Below are 25714 nucleotides of genomic sequence, written 5' to 3'. Positions count from 1 at the left end.
GTGTGAAACGGACTTTGGCGAATCCCTAGCTGCTGAGCGAAAATGGCAGCCTTCGGTCAAGGAATCAAACCCTGTTCCTCCGCTTGACAGGAGGATTCTAAGAAGATACAGAATGTGTTGCTTGACTGTCGTGCGAATTCTGAGAATACAAGCTGTAAGAGTATCACTGAAAAATTGTAAAAAAATAATAACGTCCTTAAAACCCTTTCATTGTCAAGCATTTGCATGACTGAGAGTGTAAATTGACTGTGGAAGGGGTTCCATGGTGTAAAGGTCAGCACTCTGGACTCTGAATCCAGTGATCCGAGTTCAAATCTCGGTGGAACCTTCAGGTGTGTGCTGTCATGGTTGTGTTCTGGAAAGAAGATGAGTTGAGTAGGCTAGTCAATTGTGAAATGACACCAGAGTGCACGATTCCAGCTGAGAGGATCTGTGGTATGTGACGTCACACCTCTGTGTTGCTAGTTGAATCTTTTTTGGTTTCTTCTTGCATATTCATTTACGATTCTTCTATCTATCCATGCTCTCCCGGAGGAGTGTGTTACAATCCCACTTCTGACTCAATTTGTTGCGACTCCAAAATCACTTTCTGTGAGCAACAAAATTTGGGAAAACTTACCTCATTCTTTGGGTTCCAGAACACTCGTGAACAGGAATGGCGCCAGTTTCCGTAGTGTAGTGGTTATCACGTTCGCCTTACACGCGAAAGGTCCTCAGTTTGAAACTGGGCGGAAACATTACTTGCTCCTCCTTTATTTATTTCATCCTTGTGTGAAGATGTATGACTGCACGTTAATGATAGCAACATCAACATATTCATAATTATGGATAGGAGGGGAGCCTCATCTGCAATTCTTGACATGTAAAGTCAATTTTTGCACGTTTTCAAAAGATTTTCTCATGCTATGGTGTGAAACGGACTTTGGCGAATCCCTAGCTGCTGAACGAAAATGGCAGCCTTCGGTCAAGGAATCGAACCCTGTTCCTCCGCTTGACAGGCGGATTCTAACCTTTGACCATTGAAGAAGATACAGAATGTGTTGCTTGACTGTCGTGCCAATTCTGAGAATACAAGCTGTAAGAGTATCACTGAAAAATTGTCAAAAAAAATCACGTCCTTAAAATCCTTCCATTGTCGAGCATTTGCATGACTGAGAGCGTAAATTGACTGTGGAAGGGGTTCCATGGTGTAAAGGTCAGCACTCTGGACTCTGAATCCAGTGATCCGAGTTCAAATCTCGGTGGAACCTTCAGGTGTGTGCTGTCATGCTTGAGTTCTGGAAAGAAGATGAGATGAGTAGGCTAGTCACTTGTGAAATGACACCAGAGTGCTCAATTGCAGCTGAGAGGATCTGTGGTATGTGACGTCACACTTCTGTGTTGCTAGTTGAATCTTTTTTGGTTTCTTCTTGCATATTCATTTACGATGCTTCTATTTATCCATGCTCTCCCAGAGGAGTGTGTTACAATCCCACTTCTGACTCAATTTGTTGCGACTCCAAAATCACTTTCTGTGAGCAACAAAATTTGGGAAAACTTACCTCATTCTTTGGCTTCCGGAACACTAGTGAATAGGCATGGCTTCAGTTTCCGTAGTGTAGTGGTTATCACGTTCGCCTCACACGCGAAAGGTCCTCAGTTCGAAACTGGGCGGAAACATTACTTGCTCCTCCTTTATTTATTTCATCCTTGTGTGAAGATGTATGACTGCACAATAATGATAGCAACATCAACATATTCATAATTATGGATAGGAGGGGAGCCTCATCTGCTATTCTTGACATGTAAAGTCAATTTTTTCAGGTTTTAAAAAGATTTTCCGATGCTGTTGTTTGAAACGGACTTTGGCAAACCCCAAGCTGCTGAGCGAAAATGGCAACCTTCCGTCGAGGAATCGAACCCTGTTCCTCCGCTTGACAGGCGGATTCTAACCTTTGACCATTGAAGAAGATACAGAATGTGTTGCTTGACTGTCGTGCCAATTCTGAGAATACAAGCTGTAAGAGTATCACTGAAAAATTGACAAAAAAAAATCACGTTGCTAAAATCCTTCCATTGTCAAGCATTTGCATGACTGAGAGCGTAAATTGACTGTGGAAGGGGTTCCATGGTGTAAAGGTCAGCACTCTGGACTCTGAATCCAGTGATCCGATTTCAAATCTCGGTGGAACCTTCAGATGTGTGCTGTCATGGTTGTGTTCTGGAAAGAAGATGAGTTGAGTAGGCTAGTCAGTTGTGAAAGGACACCAGAGTGCACGATTCCAGCTGAGAGGATCAGTGGTATGTGACGTCACACCTCTGTGTTGCTAGTTGAAGCTTTTTTGGCTTCCTCTTGCATATTCATTTACGATGCTTCTATTTATCCATGCTCTCCCAGAGGAGTGTGTTACAATCCCACTTCTGACTCAATTTGTTGCGACTCCACAAACTCTTTCCGCGAGCAACAAAATTTGGGAAAACTTACCTCATTCTTTGGCTTCCGGAACACTAGTGAATAGGCATGGCTTCAGTTTCTGTAATGTAGTGGTTATCACATTCGCCTCACACGCGAAAGGTCCTCAGTTCGAAACTGGGCGGAAACATTACTTGCTCCTCATTATTTATTTCATCCTTGTGTGAAGATGTATGACTGCACGTTAATGATAGCAACATCAACATATTCATAATTATGGATAGGAGGGGAGCCTCATCTGCTATTCTTGACATGTAAAGTCAATTTTTTCAGGTTTTAAAAAGATTCTCCGATGCTGTTGTTTGAAACAGACTTTGGCGAATCCCTAGCTGCTGAGCGAAAATGGCAGCCTTCCATCAAGGAATCAAACCCTGTTCCTCCGCTTGACAGGCGGATTCTAACCTTTGACCATTGAAGAAGATACAGAATGTGTTGCTTGACTGTCGTGCCAATTCTGAGAATACAAGTTGTAAGAGTATCACTGAAAAATTGACAAAAAAAAATCATGTTGCTAAAATCCTTCCATTGTCTGCTTTTGCATGACTGAGAGCGTAAATTGACTGTGGAAGGGGTTCCATGGTGTAAAGGTCAGCACTCTGGACTCTGAATCCAGTGATCAGAGTTCAAATCTCGGTGGAACCTCCAGATGTGTGCTGTCATGGTTGTGTTCTGGAAAGAAGATGAGATAAGTAGGCTAGTCAGTTGCGAAAGGACACCAGAGTGCACGATTCCAGCTGAGAGGATCTGTGGTATGTGACGTCACACCTCTGTGTTACTAGTTGAATCTTTTTTGGTTTCCTCTTGCATATTCATTTACGATGCTTCTATTTATCCATGCTCTCCCAGAGGAGTGTGTTACAATCCCACTTCTGACTCAATTTGTTGCGACGCCACAATCTCTTTCCGCGAGCAACAAAATTTGGGAAAACTTACCTCATTCTTTGGCTTCCGGAACACTAGTCAATAGGCATAGTTCCAGTTTCCGTAGTGTAGTGGTTATCACGTTCGCCTAACACACGAAAGGTCCTCAGTTGGAAACTGGGCGGAAACATTACTTGCTCCTCCTTTATTTATTTCATCCTTGTGTGAAGATGTATGACTGCACGTTAATGATAGCAACATCAACATATTCATAATTATGGATAGGAGGGGAGCCTCATCTGCTATTCTTGACATGTAAAGTCAGTTTTTTCAGGTTTTAAAAAGATTTTCCGATGCTGTTGTTTTAAACGGACTTTGGCAAACCCCTAGCTGCTGAGCGAAAATGGCAACCTTCCATCAAGGAATCGAACCCTGTTCCTCCGCTTGACAGGCGGATTCTAACCTTTGACCATTGAAGAAGATACAGAATGTGTTGCTTGACTGTCGTGCCAATTCTGAGAATACAAGCTGTAAGAGTCACTGCACGAAAAGAGGGATTTGTGTCACTGTGGACGGCAGTGAACATCCGCGAATTTGCCTAATTTTCGGACGCACCTGGGCGCTTGCAGGCAGACAAACTTTAAGTTTGTTGAGCGAGAAAATCGTCGGAAACGAACCCGACTCGCGGCGGGCTCTCACAGCGGGGTGCTAATGGCCCAGCGATTAGCATCCCGCTGTGAGAGTGCCTGGACCTCTCACTGGCCTCGCTGGTATTGGACAAAAAAGGCACGTGATTACATAAAAAAGCTCCTGTAAAGCTGTCCGCCCATTGGCCAATAAGGTTAATATATGCATACTTTATATGGGCATATCATTCAGCAATTATGATTAATAATTGTGATCATGATTACTAATATTCTTGGGATGTTTGTGTACTTCATATATTCACGTCATTCTTATAAGCTGCACTATGACTAGGCTAATGCAGGCATGAATGACGTGAATCTATTGAGAATGAAAAAGGAAACTTTTTTTTTTAAAGCGCTTTTATTGCCACACCACACAATGTACATAGCTTACATTGTAATAAGAACCATGTTGATAATAAAGAATTGAAAACTATATACACACACACTGCTGTAGCCTACAATATACACAATAAGCCTAAACGCCACCGTTTGGAATCCGCATTCTTCGCATTACTCCGGTCCCTGCAGGGTCTGCGGAGTTGTCAGACGTCCTCATCCTGGATCAGAAGCTGGCTTCTGGGAGCTGTTGGAATAACAAATAAATAATCAAAACATAGTCTATCCATGCACAGCATATTGACAACTTGTCTACAGCGTATATGTTCTTACTCTCTTTCACTCTTCTGTGGTGAGACTGTGAGTATTTCGGGTTGGCTTCAAGACGCGCCTGTAGCACAGCACACAGGTCCGTCACGCTGCTGAAAACAAACAAACAAGAGGAATGAATAAAATGACCAGTGCTTAAAAGTATCAGTGCCAGCCGTGGTAAAAGCCAGCGCCGCTCACCCTCGATAGTGTCCCCGTCTGCCTCTCTGAAGTTCGGACTGTTTGCCACCGCCTCCTTCAAGCGACTCGTTACATCCATATTGTGAGGTGACAGTAGCCTGTAAAAACAATAGATTCACTTATTCTTACCCTTGATCTGGATTATAATGCCACGGTGAGTTATGCAGGCGGCGAACTGCTGCCTATAAATTGAAAACACGAAATTAATTTTTTTTAAATAAAGCAACTCACACTGGTTTTCACGTGATGGACACAATTAAGTTGAGTTTAGCGTAAAGCCACAGTCAATAACCTACTCTTACCGCGATTTTCGGATTCTGTATCCGCCTTCTCTTGGGGGTGCGCTCTTCAACTTCTCTGGAATGTAACTCCAGTGCGTTCTCGACGGCCATCTTGCCTCCAACCTAGCGAATCTCTGGTCGATTCCCTCCAGAACCCTCTCCACGACCGTATCCACAGTGCTGGCCACCATACGAGACATCCCGGTCATAGCATTCAACAGGACTTTCATTTTATCTGCCTGTAAGCAAATGAGTAAGTAAGTTTAATATACAGCACATTTAAAATCAGCGAGAACTGTCCCAAGTGCTGTACAGTGTCAACAAGACTAAAATTAAACAATCAAATGGTCATGTGCAAGTAGAAAAAAACACACAAACCTGTAGACCCGCAGAGAGTTGCTGGGGAGTTGAAAGCTAGTCGTCTTCCAGCCATTGTATTCTGCAAACCAGGGCAGTTTTCACAGCACGGGACCTCAGCGATTTCTGTCTGCCTTTCTGCCGCCAGATCTGCTCCTTAAACTTTTTGTTTACACTGCACGACACAATGTTTCTCATACGTGATTGAACGAGAGCTTATGCGAGCCGTTAAGCTCCACCAATCATATGCGTATACGTCATTACACGGAATACTCGCGAGACAACCTCCCGTCCTTTTGCTATTTAATGTTGTCTGACCACAGCTGGCAATTTGCACTGTTTTGACACAAAAATGGACTCTGCAAGGACAAAGAAAAGACCTCGGCGATATTGTGACCATTGTGACACCGAATTAAGCCATACACAATAAAACACTGTGCACTACTGCACATTATGTATACAGGCCAGATTTCTATATTTTTATTTCTATATTTCTATTTTATTTAAGAAACCTTTTAGAATATTGCTGTTGCATGCTTATTTTATCTTTATCTTATCTTTATTATTATACATTTGGACATCCAGTGCGGGCAACAAAGAAAAGAATTTCATTGTTCAGGGAAACACGTTTCTAACTGCACACATGACAATTAGGGTTGCGACCCGTCCCTTGAAATACGGAATCGTCCCTTATTTGGCAACAAAATGTTGCGTCCCGTATTGAACCAATACGGGACGCGATTTGTTCCGTATTTTCACAAATGTCCAATACACTTGTCTGTACAACACGCATCCACACAAAGCCCCGCCTCCCCGGCTGCGCACCTCTGTGAGCCTGGCTCCCTGCGCGCGGTGCTGTCGCTCACAGTTATTTAGGCTACGGCTACACGAAAACGAAACGAGGTTTTTTTTGAAAACGGGTTCGAAAATTCTTGCGACCACACGGAAACGCGCTGCTGTCCAGACGAAAACAATGAAACGAGGCAGTACACACGCCACTGTGTCACGCCACGCTGTGAGACAATAGAGAAGTGTTAAAATTGGCTCCCAGCGTCAACGTGTGACTGACGCAAAAACGTTTTAGCTGTAACAATGGAAACGAAACGAGGCCGTTTTCAAACTTTCCCACTCTGGAACCCGTTTTCAAAAACTATCGTTTTGGGGTAGTGGGAACGCCGGCTCCGTGTGGCCGCGACAGCGAAACGATAAGAAAAAGTATCGTTTACAGTGAAAAACGTTTCCGTGTAGCCGCAGCCTTAGAGAGACACACACACACACACACACCAGCGCGGCACAAAACCCGCGCATTTTTAATAATGTCCACTACACCCGACGCTCGACAACAACCTCAGAAGCGAAAACGCTTACAAAGTACAGGCGTGAATGGGAAGAGGCACATCTATGGCTGGACAGAGTCAGTGGCGATGAATATAAAGCCAATTGTAAAACGTGTCGGCGAGTGTTTTCTGTGGCTCACGGTGGGCTGTCTGATATCAGGTAACATGCATCAGGAGAGCAACACTGCAGACACATAAGAATGCAGACCCAAGCCTCAGTGTCACAGTTGTTCATTCCCCAATCGTCTGCTGAGACTGATAAGGTATGGAACAGTAAATAAATACATTTTGTTCGGAGAAAACGTATATATATATTTATATACATATATATTTATATATAGACAAAGAGTTACTCCGCAAGGAGTAACAAAAAGTACATCTGGAAAAAGAGGTAACAGATTCTGATTAAGATGGTTGAGGGAATAAGGAACATTTTGCACTTCCTTTTTTCTAACTGAATGAGAAGAAAAGTTTACAAATGTTTTTTTTTGTTTTTTTTCTGTTTTTTCCCCTCTGTAAGTAAAAATGTCCTAGAGGTTCATATGGTTTTGCACTTAAAAAGTTACATTAAGTTATCAATTTATTTTTTTTATAATTTAAAAGTTCATTGTTCCACACTCCACACAGATTTGATTTAAGATTTAATTCACTGTACTTTATAAGAGAATATGTTTATTGGTAATAAATTGGCATTTCAAGCTTTAACTATCAATCAAGTTGCTTTTTTTTATCACCACTGTACTTAAGAGATTGGCACAAAATAACATATTACTGCTGCGAGCAGTGGCCAATGGAGTCGGCGGTGGTGGTCATAGCCCAGACGAGCCATGGTGGGCGTCCCTTATTTTCATTTCTGAAAGGTGGCAACCCTAATGACAATAAACCTTTGAAACCTTGAATCCTTGAATTTTGCCCACAAAAAGCGGTTACAAAAGAGGTGTTTGGGAGAAAAAAAAACAGATATGCATCACCTGTCACCAGCAGACAGCGTGCACCTCTTCTTTTTCAAGACAACACAGCAACAAACTTGGCTGGAGTTGGAGGTGATAGTGAACGTGTAGAAACAGGCCTGCCCACCCCCCACCTCACCTCACCTCACCCCACCCCACTTGAAAATGACTGTGGCAGCTCCTGACCTGATCACTGGCATTTACATATTAAAGGCTCTCCTAAGTAGGGGAGGGGAGGGGGGCATGGGGGAGCAGTTGCCAGGTCAATTTGCGACAATTTGGGCCAAGTTTTCACTTTTACCACCGCAAATGCAGGGGCTCAACGTATGCGGACATGTAAGGGGCCACATACATCCGCAAATCCCTCTTTTCATGCAGTGTAATTGTTTTATTTGGCCTGCTCAAAATCTCCGGAGAGGGGGTTGAGCTTTTAACTTTACATCCTAGGAAACTGATGTCAACACTCTGTGGTTTCAGAACTTCTGCTGTGAAAAGGACTAATTGTGAACTGTCTCCACACAGAAACCCTGTGGGCTATTGCTCCCTCAGTCTTTGAGGATGCGTCAGCCCAAGCCCTCAGCCTCACTGACGTTCTCCCTGCAGCCCCTCTGTCACCACCTGGCCCTGTCCTCCAGTCAGGGGAGACCTCCAGTGTCACCAAGGAAGCTGAACTCGGGAATTACCAGCAGCAGACAGAGGAATTCGGCTACCCGGATGACCGCCAAGGGTCTGGACCGGGATCTGCAACCGTACTGGTGCCACGCTTTGGTGTGGGTGGATCTCCTAACTTTGACTACAGGCTTTTGTACGGCTTGTACCCCTCTGGAACCTCAGCACCTTCAGCCAGCAGCATGAGAAGGGCAAAGACTACTTTCAGGACGTCCACTACTTGAAGGAGCATATTACTGACAGTCATGGTTCTGGGCAGCAGAAAAAGTTCTTCCCAAGTGCCCGCTAGAGCTGAACATGATGTGCAGAGGGTATGTTGAGTGGTACCTGCAAATGTCTTTATCTCAATGCTCTAACTAATGTGGTTCTGTTTCAGATTGGAAAGCTGAATCCCAACGGCACAAGATTCTTTTTATTCTTTGAATAAAATCTTGTCAAATGATCTTGCTTCAGAATGATTGACTAAGGGAAACAATGGCCTGTGTACACCATCTGGGTTCAAGGCAAATGGCAGGCATCACCTGTCATATTTGACTCGGACATTCTGCTTTTGGTTTCAAACATGGCGTCTCAAAGCTCTGCATCTTGAGAGGAATTGCTATGGAAGTGTTAAATAGTTGCTCAACTGACTATAGCGATCAGCTACAGCATCCTTTACAGCCATTTCTCTACACCTGTACATGGCAGCCAGACACAACCCCTTCTATGGGTTGCTGAGAGCGCGGTAGCCAACCTGAAGGCTTGCCAAACAAACGTTGTGCTTGAAATACTTGGCTGGATACTCCTTAAATATTCTTCTACAGTTGAGCCACAGCCAGTGCTGTCTTCAGCAGTCTTGTCAAATGATGACCTTGCCAAGGGTTTTTTTTTTTTGCTTAAGTTAACAGACTTAACTACTTGTATAGGTGGTTTATTAAAGTTGAAACATTTAACCATTTTTGTTTCATGTTATGCAAAGTCTACTTTCTTGACTATTTTCAAGATGTAACCTCATGTTGCTGGTGGTCGACTGATACGGTAACTGTAGCTCGTATACAACTGTCAAGGCTTCTAAATATTTCCATCAACTGACCGAAATCTGAAGTATTTCCAGGTGGGCCTTTATATATTATTGGGGGTTAAAATCACTTTCTTTGTGTCTGCAGTCAAGTTGGGCCCTGAACTTTCTGCCATCAACTTTCAGCAGTGACGCTTTACCAGACAGTGACTCCTGTGACCTGACCCCGTCATGCAGTGTGCCGACTCAAGGCAGACGGCAGCTGTGCAGATGTTTTTCAACATTCGAATATTAATTTTCACCTTTGTCTTTTTTTTTTTTTTTTTTTTTTTTTTTAAACCTATTCAAATGTAGAATATTCTGACAACCCTACCCTGTACCACTCTACTATTGTACTTTAATAGGCAACTTGTTGCCTTTCCACTCTGTAATGGCAGGTTGTGCCAGAACATGCCTATTGATGTTGCATCCTCTGAATGCAATAATAAAGAATTACAGTAGTCAAATCCTGAAGTAACAAATGCATGGAGCAGTTTTACTGCATCACTAAGACAGGATGTTCCTGATTTTAACAATATTACAAAGGTGAAAGAAGGCAGTCCTAGAAACCTGTTTCATGTGCATTGAATGATAAATTCTGGTAAATAACTCCGAGGTTCCTCACTGGAACTCTTTCCATCCATTTACTTTACTCAATGTATCCAGTTTAGGGTAGTGGAAGCCTTTAGCCCAGTGACACTATTTTTTTCCACAAGAGCCACATTGGCAGAGCAAAATCAAGGGAAGAGCAACTTTTATGACAACATACTAAGTCCCCTTTTGCAAATATGCATTTCTACATATAAAACATCCCACAAAAAAAGAAACAACACAGCCAATACATTTTCAATTAAGACCGCATTTACCTGAATACTGGAATCCTTAATACTCAATACTGGAAGCTGGCATGCATGTCCTTGACTTTCATGTTGTAGTTGTAGTTTGTTGCAATCATAGTGAGACATTCAAGATGAGCATGGTTTAGTCCTTTTTTAATTAAAAACAGACCCATTGTGCCTGCATCTCGCTAATGGAGCTAGCGTGCACTGCGGTCAAGTGTGACGGTGGTTTAAGCGGGCTGCGTTGCCAGGTTTAACAGAGCCCCCTTTAGGAAGCACCATTAAGCCTTAATAAAAATACTTCACTGTGCAGTATTCGCTGTATGTTATTTGACAAAATTTGTTATTGTTACCATATTGTTATAAATTACTATGCGAGTGCGAGCCACCAATTAAAGCTTGAGGAGCCGCACAATGAGTATCTCTGCTTTAGCCTATCCCTGCTGCCAATTGAAAGAGTCAGGGTACACCCTGGACAGCTCTCCAGTCCACTCTGCAAAAGGTCTAATAATTTCCACACGTCCATTCACTGAGACTCTGCTAGAACTGTTTGGAGGCCGTATCGGAGAGCCTACTGTGGGAGAGTACTTTGAAAGTTTGATTGTGCCAACTATTGCTAGTTAAATAACAAGTGATCTGAATCGAAGGAGTTAAAAAATATTTTGCAAATTGATCATGTAGTTTTGCACTCGAGGGAATTTGAAAAGGCATCTTCCACATGTGGTAGAATCAGGAAAACAAAAGCAGAGGAGATATTTAAGTCGTGTGTAGGATGAAAACCAACATGGGAAGATGTGATGCCATGTTAAGGACCGAGTCTGTATGAAGCAGTGTCATAGCCCTCCAGCTGGTGTCCCAGGTGAGATGAACAAAGGCCGCACACACAGGGGGCAAGTCGAGACAGTTGGTTAAGAGGGATGTATGGCTCTGAGGCACACAGAAGACACCAAGTGGTGCCAAGCAGAGGGGCAAGGCTACGTAGAATAGGCTAACGAGTCACATGCAATTAAAGCTTGGAAAAGGCCAGCGAGTGCAGATTTAACTGAAACACCTTCATGGTGCAAGGTCAAGCAGGGCCACTGTACTGAGCTTCAAGTTATTTTGGTCTGGGTTTGTGTAATGCAATTCAACCATGAGGAGAAGGAAACATGTGGTGGAATTTAAAGCAGAAGTATTCAGTTTGCCCTTCAAAAGCAGAGTCAGCCTCAGCCTCTTTGTTTGGTCAAGACTCAAAGCCTCTATGAAGTGAAAACAAATCTTGAGATCAAGTATTCAATACACAGACCTCATTTTATTGGTCAAGTTTATTTTGCCAGAGTTCAGCCACATGTTGGAATCTCCATGGAAGTATCCATGAGAGTCACCTGCAGAAAACAGAAGGGGTCAGTATTGATACAGGAGTCTCAGTACTTCAGACACGAGTCCAGCTTTACCTTAGTACAACTTCTGCCCTTTAGACCCAGTCTTGGCATCAGCGTGGTCAAAAGCATCCTGGGAGTATTTGGCGTACGAACTGGAGTCGCGGGCTCGTTGGTAGCCATTGCTGGACTGGACGATGTGGGATGAAGGGTATACAGTGTGCATCTCAGATGTGTCCTCAGGGACCTGGTCGGAGGTCCAGACAGACTGTGGGAAAGAACTGTCGATCTTCAAGTTCATTAGGGCAGCAAGGAAACGAGCAAAGTCTGCGTCCTGCGCAGTAAAGCCAGCATTAGACCCAGAGGAGCCGCTGCCGTAGCCAGAGGAGCCGCTGCCGTAGCCAGACCCAGAGGAGCCGCTGCCGTAGCCAGACCCAGAGGAGCCGCTGCCGTAGCCAGACCCAGAGGAGCCGCTGCCGGAGCCAGAGCCAGAGGAGACGCTGCTGTAGCCAGACCCAGAGGAGCCGCTGCCGTAGCCAGACCCAGAGGAGCCGCTGCCGTAGCCAGACCCAGAGGAGCCGCTGCCGTAGCCAGACCCAGAGGAGCCGCTGCCGTAGCCAGACCCAGAGGAGCCGCTGCCGTAGCCAGACCCAGAGGAGCCGCCGCTGTAGCCAGACCCAGAGGAGCCGCCGCCGTAGCCAGACCCAGAGGATCCGCCGCCGTAGCCAGACCCAGAGGAGCCGCTGCCGTAGCCAGAGACAGAGGAGCCGCTGCCGTAGCCAGACCCAGAGGAGCCGCCGCCGTAGCCAGAGCCAGAGGAGACGCTGCCGTAGCCAGACGTGCTACTACCAGAGCCAGAGGAGCCGCTGTTTTGACCTGAGCCCAGAAATTAGTTGAAGCAAAGTATGACAGCATGGTTAATCATGCTGTCAGTAGCCTCTGTATCACTGCTAATATGTTTAGTAACAATAAACAAAGCTAAAGGACTATTTGAATTTCAAGTGGGTCATTAAACCTGAAGTCTAATATATTGTAAGATTTGGTGCCGCATGATTAATATAGTTGCAGACCCTCTTCCCTCTCATTCCTACCAACATCATGGGTTGAGCATGTCCAGACTAAACAACTTCCCATTATGGCTGCCTTCATATAAACTGCACCTAAATGTTGATATACTTGCTTTTCTGGGGGGGATAACATGTTCCAATGCTGAAGAGCAGGACACAAAGCCAGGAAATCCTGTTTGGATTTCAAAAGAAAAGAAAGAAACTTTAGTATATAGGAGAACCAAAAAACCTAATCCATTAAACATGAAGACTCACCTGAAGAAAACCTTAAACAACATGTTGAATAAGACAAAACCAAAGCAACACAACTAAGATAAAAACTGGTCAAAAACAGCAATCTAGTGACTGCTGTTGAGAGAAGATTTGTGCTGTAACTCATCTGAGGCTGCAGCTGACTTTATATTGGTGCTCTACCTGCTCTACTTACACTCATAAACCTCACCTGGGACCCAGTCAGATCGTGCTGCATTCAATTCAGCTCTGAAAATGAACACTTCTGACATTTAAAAAGTTTGTTGCAACATGTGAGGAATGAACATGGGATGTTTTACAGAAGGTGAATGACACTTGGTCAGATACGCTGTTAAACATCTGGACCAAAGTCCTGCAGATCACTGTGGGCCCCTAATCTCTGGCTGGGGAGTGTGAGGGGAGTGACAGAGATTTGGTCTGAAGTACTCCAGGTTATAACCTCGGTTCTAATACGTCACAAAGTCGTCACAGCCATGAAATTGGGGTCCAACACATCACTTGTCCACTTCACTAGTGGGAGCTGCTAGTTGGGTTTCAAGGGGAAAAAAGTGAGCTCAGCGTGACATAAGACTGGAGTCTTAGTAAGTTAACCTGCTGAGTTCTGGAAATAACTCTAACATAATGTTGACTCCTTGGCAGGAATAAGGAGCTCTGCAGCTCTCTCATCCAGAGGATCTAGAAGCATGGATGTGTTTGGAACATAGCAGAGGGTGGATTCTTCCTAAAGTCACGCTAACTGCCTTCTGCGCACTCTGAGATGTTTAAAGCTCAGATTAATATCTGAGCTGAGATGTAGAAACGTGAGACAACATGATGCAGAGCTGCTCTTTTATTAAGTGATATAGAGGAGATCTTAGATTTATTTCAGATGAACTTGATTAAACAGGACATAACGGAGGTTAAATGTTTAAAGCACCTTGTGCCATCATTTTGTTCATATCTGTAACTGTTTCTCAAATTTGTCTTGATGATTTCTGTGGATTTCCATCATTCCTGCTGAAAACTTGTTGCCTTGTGAGAACAACCACAGACTCCCACAGACTCCCTGTGACACAGCAAACTTCCAACATGGGAAATGTGACATTTGAGCACTTTATAGTCTGTAGGCGACTGTTTTCTGTTCTTTGTACTGTGGAGGCTTTACCAGCCATCAGTGAGGTGGAACTGTACTGAAAATACACTGAAGTTAAAGTTACATTTTTAACTCATTTAAAAGGGAAAATGTGTCTATTTGAATAATGCTCTTTTTTTAATATGGGTCTAAGTTTCTGAGAAAGTCTTTTTTTTACTGTAAAATGTTGACTGTCACACCTGAACTTCATATTTATGTATGAAAATGAGAATATTTATATCCGCAGGTTGTTTTAATTCTGAAAACTAACATTTGTTACAGTAGTTCACATCATCTGTCCTCATAATTACTTTCATAAAATCCAACAAAGACCAGACTTTATCATGTTCATATTTAAACTGCAACCTGCAGGTTAACAATGTGAGTGACTTAAAGTGTGGAAACAAGTCCACAGAAGTTTTTCTTTTAATTATATGTCCACTATGTGCAAGTAGTCCCCACAGGCAGTGTCCTTGCTGTAGGGACGACCAGGTAAGACATCTGATTCTCACATATAGATGGAACATTTGATGTTGCATTATGCCCAGTATTAATCAGACATGTTTGTTCATGTTCCAGACAGGATAGTGAATGCTTTTGTGCAGTCCACTGTGTGGTTGTACAGCTCACGACTTAACTGAATATATTCCAACACCTGGCTCGCCTTCTTGCGTCCAAATGTAGAACAAAATTGATGTTTTCCCAAACTTACTTCCAGGTAGTGAGTAAGTGACAACATTGAGCCTATAAATTTTGTTCCCAAGCCACTTAGGCCCCGTTTACTCGTTTATGTTGTCTTTAAGTCACCTGAAGGGGGATTTTCTCACATGAGGCTGCAGTTACAAAATCCGGATTTTATTAGAGCAGAGCGACAGTCTGGACATGCTTTAAGTGACCACGAGTTGACCCGTAGTCTTAATGGGCTGATTTTCAGTTTAGCCGTCTGACAGAAGAAACAGAAAAATATGTGGATGAGAGCAGCTTTATTGGGAATTTGGCTGGAAATATACACTCATTCTTTCCTGTTTTTACTAAAAGATGCAGAAATATTAAACTCTGTAACATGTGTTTAGTGCACCAACCCATGCCAACTCAGTTAGCATACATACAGTTATAGGAATAGTTTACTGAATGTCCCATCTTGTAGACAGCCTCAGTGTTGCATTTCCAGTCCAGTCTGCTGTCCAGGTGAACCCTCAGGTATCTGTAATCCTCAACCACCTCTGCACCGAGGATGGAGACGGTGTTCAGCTGACTGCTGCTCCTCCTAAAATCCACAATCATCTCTTTTGTTTGTATCCAGATGAGGTCACAGCTTTGGACTCAGGAAGTGTTTCAGATGTCAGCTGTCACTCAGACACACTCTCATAGGGCCTGGATAGCTCAGATGGTAGAGCATCAGACTTTTAATCTGAGGGTCCAGGGTTCAAGTCCCTGTTCAGGTGTAGAAATGTAATCTCCCACTTAACCTGTACTTCCCTCTATGCCTGCACTCTGTTTCTGCACTGTCACCTCTGACAGAGCCTGACTATGTAGTGCCTTCTATGTAGCTTTGCTGTTAGCTGCATCTTTATGTCCTCATTTGTAAGTTATAGAAACGATAGAAATCACCTTAAATACACCAGTTGCAGAGTGTTGATCACATTCACTGAAACTACAACAGGTGAAGAGCATTTATCATCATTTACAATCATTAATGAATGAACACCCAGAACAGAACACAAGACATTACAAAGATAAATCAACGTTGGTGTAGTTTAAACAACAAGGGCATTGTTTGCTTCATTTAAGTGTCAATAAAACAAAGCACTTCATCAGAAAAATCAGTTGCGGAAATATATTTTGTAAAGGCCTCAAGAGACATAGATGTTGGAGGAAGTTGCGTAAACTGTGATGATGTCACAAGTTCAGTCGCAGTGGTGCTTCCAGCTTCTCTGGAGTTTGGTTTGTTCCACATAAGGAGCAGTATTCTTTAGTATTTCAACCCTCTGAATCTGCTTTCAGTCCCACCTGAACAGTCTCTCACAGTTTCAGACACAAAATGTGTCTTTTAGTTTGAATCTCAGCTGATATCTCCAAGAACTGTAGAGGGACTCATATCATTTCACCAGCTGGTGTGATAAACTTACAGAAACACCTGTTATGGTAAATTCGATGTCTGCTAACCTTTTCTCTCTTAGATGACACCTTGTTGTAAATCCAATATCTGCAGACCATGTGTCTCTTGATTAACACATAGACAATAATCATTTAAATGACCATTGTCTCCGGATTCTGCATCTCCCCAAAGTGCGAGACTTTCCCCCAGGGGGTGTGGCAAGGAGACAGTTTGAATAATACACACCTGAAAGAACAAAGCTACTTCCTCCTGTATAAATGCTTTTGATTCCCTTTGTGCTGGGTCTTTCTTCACCATGAACGGTGACTGGTGAGGACTGACCTCTTTTGCAGAAGAAAATAAACACGTGGCCGGCCAGCAGAAACATTGAAAGTCTCTATTTCACTTCTCATCAGATGCAATAGGAAGGTAATCAAAATCTTAATAGGGAGTTAAGACAAAATTTCCACGACAGTTTTGGCGTTGTCTCGGCAGGATTCACGCGCAATCGTTCGGGGCAAGACACGGGAAGCGATTGGCCGTCCTGGATTATATAATTCAGCCTCCGAACGTCTGTTTAGTTTTTAAGACGGGAGGGCTTAACCGTGTAGTGTCCTAAATCGTTGCCGCTGAGATTGCACGAATATAGTTCAGCGAAAAACCATCTGGTGAGTACTGAAATATTGACTTCTAAATTATTATTTCAAATTTGGGTTTTAGCATTTCCATTTCTCATGATCTTAGCAGGTGGCAAAGTTTTTTGCTGCTTGTGAACTTAAGAAAAACGAAGCAGAAGGGTGGATGTGTTTGTAAGCAGAAGGGTGAATGTGTTTGTTTGTAGTTTTTTGCTGCTTGTAAACTTTAAGAAAAAACGAAGCAGGCAGGTCAGTCGTACGACGCTTCCTATTTGGAATGGGGGGCAGGGTCCCCGTTGAGGGAGCGCGGCCTCCGGGGAGGGCCACTTGTTGACGTTATGAGAAAGAAATGTGGGGGGAAAAGGTTAAAATATCTAAATGTTTGGGTTCCCAATAGGAGGTCCCTTAGTTTAAAAGACATATCAAAGTTAGAAGAAAAACTGAAGAAAAGGGAACGGGAAATAATAAGACAGAACAAAATTCAAAGAGATTGTTTACAAAGGTGGAGGGCAGAGACACGAGGTGAGAGATATACACAGATAAGATACAGATTCCATTTACATGCGAAGGAGTTGAAACCAATGGTGGCTGGATTCTAATCTCAACGCACCAACTCCTTCACACACCACGTCTACCACACCCTGAACATGACTTTTGCTAACCAATGGAAATTGCAAACTTTAACATGCTTCTGAGTTTTGTTTCAGCCAAGAAAAGCAAACGACTTTAAGACACCAGAGGACCTGGAATGCATTCCTTATGTGCCACCTGAGGAATCAAATGAGGAAGGCTGGTTAAAGGAGAGGTTTGACAAACTCGCATTGAAACACATTTATTGGACACAACATAAATGTGCAGCACTAGTCTCATTCAGGCCCACACATCCCACTAGAAAAACACACATCAGATAGTTGGGAAGATTTAAGCCCCGTTATGAAATCATGTAAGCGTGCAGCCGAGTAGCAAGAAAATCTGATCAATCTGGTTTATGTTTCTCACCTACACTGCAGTGGTACAAGACAAAAAAAAAAAAAAAAGAGAAAAAGTGATATCTATGTGTACACCCAAAGGAAAATCCAGCTGGTAACTAAAAGCACTTCTAAAAAACTTTTGTTGTTTGTCCAAAGAAAACACTGTACTCAAACAGCCTTACAGGAGGTCTCCAAGTCACAGTGGACTGTCGGTAAGTATGATGTTCTTCAAAGTTTGTGAAAATGTTGTCATCACTCCAAAATCAGACTTTAAACTTTGTAATTCAGTTAAACAAGAAGTCATCGATTCTTTGAGTCTCTTAAGACAGCAGGAGGCGTGTTGTTCAGGGTCTGCAAACAGCACACGAGGCCATAAATTCACACGTCTGTTTCAAGAATACTGTGAAAGCCAATGAAGCGCTCAGACAGCCTTGAATCCTTTGTTTTCTCCCCAGACACTACTTCATTACAATATGCTGATGACCTAAAGATTTGCATCCCACTTTGCAGGTCTATTCTGATGTAACTCTCCTGGTCCCATGCTGTGTCCAGGATTTCACTTGAACAAAAGACTTCCCAGCTCTTCACAGCATGATGGCTACAATACAACACAATGCTTTTAGATAATCTGATGACAAACCCATTTTTCCATCATGACAGAAATTTCAGGTTGCAAATGCCATGCTCACACTAACAACTCAGATCCGGTCTCTCTCTAGGAAATGCAGGCGCGAATGCCGCTGGCTGCAAACAGAGCGACACTCCAACACACTGATCCTTTATTTGTATCAATTCCTGTTACTATTCCCAACTTTCTTACAGCGATACAGTCCTTTGCCACACCACAGGAAAAGACGGTGTGGAGACATTGCAGTGCCACACAAAAGGAAGCTGTGTGGTGGGGACCTGACAATAAACCGTGCTGCCTAAACATTTCTTTCCTCACTTTGCATAACTGACACATGGGTTGAACCATGTGTCAAAAGGGGGAAATAATGCTATAACCCAACACTGTTTTCACGAAAGGATTTTCAGATTTTCTTCAAGTTTTGTCAATCATGAATGGAACACCTGACGATAGATTTAATAATTGCTTAGTAATAGATCGACATGTGGTCGAACTGAATTAAAGTATTCCCAGCAAAATACCAAAAAGGCTCTGCTAACAGAGATTATTCCCAGCTCACTTTGTCAATTCTGCAATAACCCAAATTAATACATTTCTTGCTATTTAACCTCAAACAACATTGTTTATAACACCCTGCCAGAAAATGACACTCTTAAAATCAAATTAGCGTAGTGTTGTGAGGAAACAGGACTGCCAGGGACAAAAGCCTATTGTCATTATGCATATTAGAAAAAAGAAAACATCTAACATATACATAAGACCTTTTGCAATTCTTTTACACACGGAGTTTGTAACCAGGCCACTCCATTCCACTCACACAGGGAAATATGTTACAATATTGCAAAACTTAATCTGTCTCTCTGTGTCAGCAGGTAAAATCACCATCAGCTTCCACATCACGCCATGACTTCCAGCCTGACGACTGGGTGGGGGTGGAGGGCCTGAAAAGGAAGCACCGGCATTCCAAATGGTAACGAGATCCATTCCAGGGCCTTCTGATGACGCATACCGCTGTGAAGATGGCAGAGAACGACGCGGGTCCACGCCAACCACTGAAGGAAGATCCCCGAGCCAATGGAGGAGCCAAGCTGCCAACCGGAACGACAAGGAGGAACACACGCCAAGGATGAACAACACGAGGACAAATGGTGCAAGGACGCACAGACGCCAAGGAAGATGGATGACATCAGGAACGAACGGTGCAAGGACGCACAGACGCCAGAGAGGACGACGCAAGGAATCAACTCAATAAACGCCAACTAGACGTGTTTCAACAAACTACACCATGGCACGCATTGGTGTGGAATTATATATCCAAGCTCGGATATGCACAAACAACTCAGTTATAGTCAATGGGTCACTCGACCCACATGGCTCCCAACTTAACATGCTGTTAAAATTTAAGACGGTCAAGCGGACCTCTGGAACTGAAGACAATCACTCTGATGAATAGGAGAACATTACCAAAATCATCAAACATATGCAAGATGCCATTCAACCCCCACCAGCAGTGAATGACTTTCTAGGCTAAAATCTTAGAGCTAAGGATGGCCAGCACGGTTTTTAATAATTAATTTTCTTTTTGCTCTGCATCTTAATTCCATGCGTGTTAAAATGGCTGTTTGATGTGCTCATAACAAAGATAATTTACTACTCCACGTATGTTCATGTGTATGCCAATAAGGCCGACCAAAATTCAACCTCTGTTCACATTCCTGACACCAAATCAGACTCTGATGATAACATTTTGTAAATGTTTATTTTTATTTTTTATTTTCTTTGTTTGGCTTTATGTTGGTTTGGTTTGGTTTGTTTGTTTGTTTTTATATTCCCATTATTACTTTCTCTCTTGTAGACAACCGCCAGGATGATATATTTTTCAATCTGTGTGTATTAGTGATAATCAGATACTTAAGTTATAACTATTTTTTTATTTTTGTTTCCCCTTTCATTTTTTTTATCCTTTTCTATTTTTAATTGTTTTTATCTTCTTCCCTTATTTTTTTTTTAAGGTTGTTTTGCTTTCTGTTAGTGATTGGTTAATACCAATTGAAAGAAGTGATTGATTTTAATTTTTGTTCCCTTTCATTTTTTTTTAATTCTTTTTATTTTTTATTTTTAAGGTTGTTTTCTATCAAATGATTAATTTAATCACAAGAGGGGAGTGTTATGGTAAATTCGATGTTCATTTTTTTTAATTCTTTTTTTTTTCTTTAAGGTTGTTTTGTTTTCTATTAGTGATTAGGTCTACTCAATTGAAAGAAAGTGGTTGATTTCTAATTTTTATCTTTTTAAAATTCTATTTCAATATTGTTTTCCTTTAGTTTTACATTATTTCATTTTATTCTTTTTTTATTTTTTTTATGGTTGTCTCCTATTAGTGATTAATTAATAATCAAAAGGGACAAGTGTTATGGTAAATTCGATGTCTGCTAACCTTTTGTCTCTTAGATGACACCTTGTTGTAAATCAAATATTTGCAGACCATTTGTCTTTTGATTAACACATAGACAATAATCATTTAAATGACCATTGTCTCCGGATTCTGCATCTCCCCAATTATTGAAGAATTACACACCTGAAAGAACAAAGCCCCTTCTGCCTGTATAAATGCTTTTGATTCCCCTTGTTCTGGTTCTTTTCTCACCATGAACGCTGACTGGTGAGGACTGACCTCCTTTGCAGAAGAAAATAAACACGTGGCCGGCCGGCAGAAACATTGAAAGTCTCTATTTCACTTCTCATCAGATGCAATAGGAAGGTAAGCAAAATCTTAATAGGGAGTTAAGACAAAATTTCCACGACAATGGCAACAAGTGAAGTATCTCAGCGCTGTTCTCGGTATGACAGAACTCTCGCAGGAATACGTCAGACAGAGCCGTGATTTCCGGTTGTAATTTGTATTTATAGCCTCATAGGTTGGACTCACACTCGACATGAGAAGGTTCAACATGCTTCGTCATATTCTCTGGATCAGCCCAAAACAATGTGTGTGTGTTGAATCTGTCCTTGCTTTCCCAGGCATTCCCAATTGTTTTGTCTTTCTACTCCTTGATCACTTTAGGTCATCATGGAAAAGTACTAAGACTTATTTTGTTCATAATGTCTAAGAACAAAGCCAATTTTTACAATTTGATGAAACAAAACAGAGGGCAGATGTGTTGTTGATCACATGAACTTCTGCACAGATTGATCTCTGAAGACACAGCTCCTCCCTCTGACCCATTTTGAAAGATTGACCATGTCTAACAAACAAACAAAAAAGCTTTTTCTTGATCGCCATAACTTAGGTCTGTCTCAGGAGTTGAAGTCCTTCATGAAAATGATGAGTTGTAACCGTTGCATGTCAAAGGTGAACATACATGTATGTCGTTGTTGTGGCCGAGAGGTTAAGGCGATGGATTAGAAATCCATTGGGGTCTCCCCGTGTAGGTTCAAATCCTGCCGACAACGATAACATTATTGACTCAGGGTTGCGAAAATTTAACCTGGAAAGAAGCACAAGTTCCTTGGACCATTTGATGAAACAAAACAGAGGGCATATGTGTCGTTGATCACATGAACTTCTGCACAGATTGATCTCTGAAGACACAACTCCTTCCTCTGACCCATTTTGAAAGATTGACCATTTCTAACAAACAAACAAAAAAGCTTTTTCTTGATCGCCATAACTTAGGTCTGTCTCAGGAGTTGAAGTCCTTCATGAAAATGATGAGTTGTAACCGTTGAATGTCAAAGATGAACATACATGTATGTCGTTGTCGTCGCCGAGAGGTTAAGGGGATGGATTAGAAATCCATTGGGGTCTCCCCGCGTAGGTTGAAATCCTGCCGACAACGATAACATTATTGACTCAGGGTTGCGAAAAGTTAACCTGGAAAGAACCACAAGTTCCATGGACCATTTGATTAAACAAAACAAAGGCCAGATCACATGTTGATCACATGAACTCTTGCACAGATTGATCTCTGAAGACACAACTCCTTCCTCTGACCCATTTTGAAAGATTGACCATTTCTAACAAACAAACAAAAAAGCTTTTTCTTGATCGCCATAACTTAGGTCTGTCTCAGGAGTTGAAGTCCTTCATGAAAATGATGAGTTGTAACCGTTGAATGTCAAAGGTGAACACAAGTGTATGTCGTTGTCGTGGCTGAGAGATTAAGGCGATGGATTTGAAATCCATTGGGGTCTCTCCGTGTAGGTTCAAATCCTGCCGACAACGATAACATCATTGACTCAGGGTTGCGAAAAGTTAACCTGGAAAGAAGCACAAGTTCCTTGGACCATTTGATTAAACAAAAAAAAGGCCAGCTCACATGTTGATCACTCAAACTCTTGCACAGATTGATCTCTGAAGACACAGCTTCTTCCTCTGACCCATTTTGAAAGATTGACCATTTCTAACAAACAAACAAAAAACCTTTTTCTTGATCGCCATAACTTAGGTCTGTCTCAGGAGTTGAAGTTCTTCATGAAAATGATGATTTGTAACCGTTGAATGTCAAAGATGAACATACATGTATGTCGTTGTCGTCGCCGAGAGGTTAAGGGGATGGATTAGAAATCCATTGGGGTCTCCCCGCGTAGGTTGAAATCCTGCCGACAATGATAACATCATTGACTCAAGGTTGCGAAAAGTTAACCTGGAAAGAACCACAAGTTCCTTAGACCATTTGATGAAACAAAACAGAGGGCAGACGTGTCGTTGATCACATGAACTCTTGCACAGATTGATCTCTGAAGACACAGCTCCTTCCTCTCACCCATTTTGAAAGATTGACCATTTCTAACAAACAAACAAAAAAGCTTTTTCTTGATCGCCATAACTTAGGTCTGTCTCAGGAGTTGAATTCCTTCATGAAAAGGATGATTTGTAACCGTTGCATGTCAAAGGTGAAAACTAGTGTATGTCGTTGTTGTGGCCGAGAGGTTAAGGCGATGGATTAGAAATCCATTAGGGTCTCCCCGCGTAGGTTCAAATCCTGCCGACAACGATAATTTACTGACTCAGGGTTGCGAAAAGTTAACCTGGAAAGAAGCACAAGTTCCTTGGACCATTTGATTAAACAAAACAAAGGCCAGATCACATGTTGATCACATGAACTTCTGCACAGATTGATTTCTGAAGACACAGCTTCTTCCTCTGACCCATTTTGAAAGATTGACCATTTCTAACAAACAAACAAAAAACCTTTTTCTTGATCGCCATAACTTAGGTCTGTCTCAGGAGTTGAATTCCTTCATGAAAATGATGATTTGTAACCGTTGAATGCCAAAGGTGAACACAAGTGTATGTCGTTGTCGTCGCCGAGAGGTTAAGGGGATGGATTAGAAATCCATTGGGGTCTCCCCGCGTAGGTTGAAATCCTGCCGACAATGATAACATCATTGACTCAAGGTTGCGAAAAGTTAACCTGGAAAGAACCACAAGTTCCTTAGACCATTTGATGAAACAAAACAGAGGGCAGACGTGTCGTTGATCACATGAACTCTTGCACAGATTGATCTCTGAAGACACAGCTCCTTCCTCTCACCCATTTTGAAAGATTGACCATTTCTAACAAACAAACAAAAAAGCTTTTTCTTGATCGCCATAACTTAGGTCTGTCTCAGGAGTTGAATTCCTTCATGAAAAGGATGATTTGTAACCGTTGCATGTCAAAGGTGAAAACTAGTGTATGTCGTTGTTGTGGCCGAGAGGTTAAGGCGATGGATTAGAAATCCATTAGGGTCTCCCCGCGTAGGTTCAAATCCTGCCGACAACGATAATTTACTGACTCAGGGTTGCGAAAAGTTAACCTGGAAAGAAGCACAAGTTCCTTGGACCATTTGATTAAACAAAACAAAGGCCAGATCACATGTTGATCACATGAACTTCTGCACAGATTGATTTCTGAAGACACAGCTTCTTCCTCTGACCCATTTTGAAAGATTGACCATTTCTAACAAACAAACAAAAAACCTTTTTCTTGATCGCCATAACTTAGGTCTGTCTCAGGAGTTGAATTCCTTCATGAAAATGATGATTTGTAACCGTTGAATGTCAAAGATGAACATACATGTATGTCGTTGTCGTGGCCGAGAGGTTAAGGCGATGGATTAGAAATCCATTGGGGTCTCCCCAAGAAGGTTGAAATCCTGCCGACAATGATAACATTATTGACCCAGGGTTGCGAAAATTTAACCTGGAATGAAGCATGAGTTCCTTGGACCATTTGATGAAACAAAACAGAGGGCAGATGTGTCGTTGATCACATGAATTATTGCACAGATTGATCTCTGAAGACACAGCTCCTTCCTCTCACCCATTTTGAAAGATTGACCATTTCTAACAAACAAACAAAAAAGCTTTTTCTTGATCGCCATAACTTAGGTCTGTCTCAGGAGTTGAATTCCTTCATGAAAATGATGAGTTGTAACCGTTGAATGTCAAAGGTGAACACAAGTGTATGTCGTTGTCGTGGCTGAGAGGTTAAGGCGATGGATTTGAAATCCATTGGGGTCTCTCCGTGTAGGTTCAAATCCTGCCGACAACGATAACATCATTGACTCAGGGTTGCGAAAAGTTAACCTGGAAAGAAGCACAAGTTCCTTAGACAATTTTATGAAACAAAACAGAGGGCAGATGTGTCGTTGATCACATGAATTATTGCACAGATTGATCTCTGAAGACACAGCTCCTTCCTCTCACCCATTTTGAAAGATTGACCATTTCTAACAAACAAACAAAAAAGCTTTTTCTTGATCGCCATAACTTAGGTCTGTCTCAGGAGTTGAATTCCTTCATGAAAAGGATGATTTGTAACCGTTGCATGTCAAAGATGAACATACATGTATGTCGTTGTCGTCGCCGAGAGGTTAAGGGGATGGATTAGAAATCCATTGGGGTCTCCCCGCGTAGGTTGAAATCCTGCCGACAACGATAACATTATTGACTCAGGGTTGCGAAAAGTTAACCTGGAAAGAACCACAAGTTCCTTGGACCATTTGATTAAACAAAAACAAAGGCCAGATCACATGTTGATCACATGAACTTCTGCACAGATTGATTTCTGAAGACACAGCTTCTTCCTCTGACCCATTTTGAAAGATTGACCATTTCTAACAAACAAACAAAAAAGCTTTTTCTTGATCGCCATATCTTAGGTCTGTCTCAGGAGTTGAATTCCTTCATGAAAATGATGATTTGTAACCGTTGAATGCCAAAGGTGAACACAAGTGTATGTCGTTGTCGTGGCCGAGAGGTTAAGGCGATGGATTAGAAATCCATTGGG

General features: G+C 42.3%; 1 long non-coding RNA gene and 8 other non-coding genes across 9 annotated transcripts; 8 read left to right on the top strand and 1 right to left on the bottom strand.

Moving 5' to 3' along the window:
- Positions 1–256: 256 nt before the first annotated feature.
- Positions 257–328, top strand: trnaq-cug (transfer RNA glutamine (anticodon CUG)). Its single transcript has one exon. It is a non-coding gene; the product is annotated as a tRNA-Gln (tRNA).
- A 336-nt stretch (positions 329–664) lies between these two features.
- Positions 665–737, top strand: trnav-uac (transfer RNA valine (anticodon UAC)). Its single transcript has one exon. It is a non-coding gene; the product is annotated as a tRNA-Val (tRNA).
- A 441-nt stretch (positions 738–1178) lies between these two features.
- Positions 1179–1250, top strand: trnaq-cug (transfer RNA glutamine (anticodon CUG)). Its single transcript has one exon. It is a non-coding gene; the product is annotated as a tRNA-Gln (tRNA).
- A 336-nt stretch (positions 1251–1586) lies between these two features.
- Positions 1587–1659, top strand: trnav-cac (transfer RNA valine (anticodon CAC)). The gene has a single exon. It is a non-coding gene; the product is annotated as a tRNA-Val (tRNA).
- A 2722-nt stretch (positions 1660–4381) lies between these two features.
- On the bottom strand, positions 4382–4989 carry LOC142391443 (uncharacterized). The gene is made up of 3 exons (XR_012770568.1): positions 4849–4989; positions 4672–4760; positions 4382–4578 (listed from the first exon to the last, which is right to left on the bottom strand). It is a non-coding gene; the product is annotated as an uncharacterized LOC142391443 (long non-coding RNA).
- Positions 4990–15477: 10488 nt separating this feature from the next.
- On the top strand, positions 15478–15550 carry trnak-uuu (transfer RNA lysine (anticodon UUU)). The gene has a single exon. It is a non-coding gene; the product is annotated as a tRNA-Lys (tRNA).
- A 6258-nt stretch (positions 15551–21808) lies between these two features.
- On the top strand, positions 21809–21890 carry trnas-aga (transfer RNA serine (anticodon AGA)). Its single transcript has one exon. It is a non-coding gene; the product is annotated as a tRNA-Ser (tRNA).
- A 690-nt stretch (positions 21891–22580) lies between these two features.
- Positions 22581–22662, top strand: trnas-uga (transfer RNA serine (anticodon UGA)). Its single transcript has one exon. It is a non-coding gene; the product is annotated as a tRNA-Ser (tRNA).
- Positions 22663–24894: 2232 nt separating this feature from the next.
- trnas-uga (transfer RNA serine (anticodon UGA)) lies at positions 24895–24976 on the top strand. Its single transcript has one exon. It is a non-coding gene; the product is annotated as a tRNA-Ser (tRNA).
- Positions 24977–25714: the final 738 nt, after the last annotated feature.

Source organism: Odontesthes bonariensis, chromosome 11 (genome assembly GCF_027942865.1).
Source record: "Odontesthes bonariensis isolate fOdoBon6 chromosome 11, fOdoBon6.hap1, whole genome shotgun sequence".
In the NCBI taxonomy this organism is placed as follows: Eukaryota; Metazoa; Chordata; class Actinopteri; order Atheriniformes; family Atherinopsidae; genus Odontesthes; species Odontesthes bonariensis.
Note: the sequence above shows the minus strand (reverse complement) of the source record. Positions and strands in the feature narration are given on the sequence as shown.